This window comes from Neophocaena asiaeorientalis, unplaced genomic scaffold, assembly GCF_003031525.2.
Source record: "Neophocaena asiaeorientalis asiaeorientalis breed wild unplaced genomic scaffold, Neophocaena_asiaeorientalis_V1.1 scaffold547, whole genome shotgun sequence".
In the NCBI taxonomy this organism is placed as follows: Eukaryota; Metazoa; Chordata; class Mammalia; order Artiodactyla; family Phocoenidae; genus Neophocaena; species Neophocaena asiaeorientalis.
The window spans coordinates 3,777,853-3,780,115 of NW_020185330.1; the positions used below are offsets into that span (position 1 = coordinate 3,777,853).

Genomic DNA, 2,263 nt, shown 5'->3' on the forward strand with positions numbered 1-2,263 from the left:
TTTTTTTTTTGCGGTACGTGGGCCTCTCACTACTGTGGCCTCTCCCGCTGCGGAGCAGAGGCTCCGGACGCGCAGGCCCAGCCGCCATGGCTCACGGGCACAGCCGCTCCGCGGCACGCGGGATCTTCCCGGACCAGGGCACGAACCCACGTCCCCTGCATCAGCAGGCAGACTCCCAACCACTGCGCCACCAGGGAAGCCCAAGAAGGTTTTCAGAAATACCATGGTGATGCAGAAGGATAACCATATCAGTTTGCCCTGGTGAGGGCAAAATAAAATTCTTTTCGGCCATGTAAGAAATCATATAGTTTACTTGGCATATGCTCTTTTCTTAGAAAAATTCTTGGGAGTCCAAGAAAGACAATGTCATGGGTTCCAAGAAATCGCGGATCCAACTGAGGAAAAGAATAAAGGAAAGTGGAAAGTCTAAAGGCATCTCCTATACAGCTGGTATGGAGAACAACCAAGCCAAACTGGAGAAAGAGGATTGATTCTCCAGGGAAAAGTCTTACCAGCTTAAAATAGAAGGAGAAAAAAAAAAAAGGACGGAGGTCTGCCATTAGAAAGTTAGGGCAGGAATAAAGAAGTAGACATAGAGAATGGACTTGAAGACATGGGGTGGGAGGGGAAGCTGGGGCGAAGTGAGAGTAGCATCGACATATATACACTACCAGATGTAAAATAGATAGCTAGTAGGAAGCAGCAGCATAGCACAGGGAGATCGGCTAGGTGCTTTGTGACCACCTAGAGGGGTGGGATAGGGAGGGTGGGAGGGAGGCTCAAGAGGAAGGGGATATGGGGATATATGCATGCATATGACTGATTCACTTTGTTGTGCAACAGAAACTAACACAGTATTGTGAAGCAATTATACGCCAATAAATGTCTATTTAAAAAAAAAAGATACAAGCACACTATACCTTCAACAAGAAGAGAGTCCACTAGAAAAATGCAGATAAAAAAACTTCACAAGAAATGCAACAAATTAAAATGTTGTATTATTTTAGGCAATCAACAGAGTATAAAAACATGAGAATTCATCTGACCTGGATGCTAATAACATTCTCCTTTAAGGGCCCAGGGGAAGTGACAAAGGACTGTGCTTTTTTAATCAAGAACTCTCCTCTACTATTTGATTTGCCACTTCCCGCAAATATTAAAGAAAATTAAAATTACATACTAGGTATTTAAAAACACAGCATAGAACTATACACGGCAAATAGAGAGAGAGAGAGAACTAACACCGAAGGCATATTTAATTATCACCTAAACCCTAAAAGGTATTTAGTAAAACTGCCGTTATACAGATGAGGTAAATTAATTGCCCACATTTGCACAGCTAAAAGGTAGTGGAGCTGGAATCTTAAGCCAGGCAGCCTGGCTCTTCACACACATCTAAGTTCTCTTCTTTGGCTGACTGGAGTTTCTTCCAGCTTGAAAGTCTAGAATGCCTTAGTTTTGCTTGCCAAGGTTGTCAACCCAGGCGTTTTTAGTTGTCATAGAACCTGGAAAGAGCCACTGGAATAATGTTGGGGCCCAAGGCCAATAACGCCCCAGTGGTGAAATGATGCTGCTACACAGATCATGGCAACAAATATTTACTCTTCCGAAGGACTGCGTCATCAGCTTCGGGAAGGACAGGTAACACGGTCCTAAGAGGAGCCTCCCCTGAGCGGCGTCCAGCTCGCAGCCGCCGGTCCTCCGACACTTCTAGACCTTCTAGAAGGAAGCGGACCAGCGCCCTCCCCCAGCTCCCCAGCATCCACCTACCTGAGGCAGCTTCTAGCGTGAAACCTCAACCAAACTAAAAGTAAAGGAACCCTCTGGGCCTGGAAGACCACCGCCGCCTCCGAAGAAGGAACGCCTACAAGACTCGGCAAAATTCAAACTTCCTGCACCGAACTTCTGATTGGAGGTATTTTAAGCAACACTTCCTGTAAAGGTACCCGCCTCTTCCCTTCGCCGAGGCTTGCGATTGGTTAGCTCCTTGCTATGTTTGAATTGATTGAAAGGTGAACGGACCGTTCAAAGGGTGGCTGTGAGCTGAATCAATAGGCGGGTCCGCGATGCGATATTGATGAGGCGGGGAGCGGTGGGAGCACTACGGCTGGCGGGGAGCTACAATGGCCGGCGGTTGACAGGGCGCTACGCCTGAAACCGCGGGGCCTCGCGGGTATCCGAGAAAAGACCGAGGAACTCGGACGGAGGAGAGGGGACTCAGAGTCTGAGTCCTTATTTGATTACATAAATCCAGCAGAGCTTA

At 47.4% G+C, this 2,263-nt stretch overlaps 1 protein-coding gene across 2 annotated transcripts in view; it reads right to left on the reverse strand.

Annotated features, from left to right (window-relative positions):
* The window catches only part of DLGAP5 (DLG associated protein 5), a 38,874-nt gene extending 36,981 nt beyond the window's left edge, over positions 1-1,893 (reverse strand). For both annotated transcript variants that reach the window (XM_024734800.1, XM_024734801.1), the window contains exon 1: positions 1,771-1,893. The gene's annotated coding sequence lies outside the window, so the exon portion shown is untranslated. The remainder of the gene's footprint in view (positions 1-1,770) is intronic.
* Between the last annotated feature and the right edge of the window lie 370 nt (positions 1,894-2,263).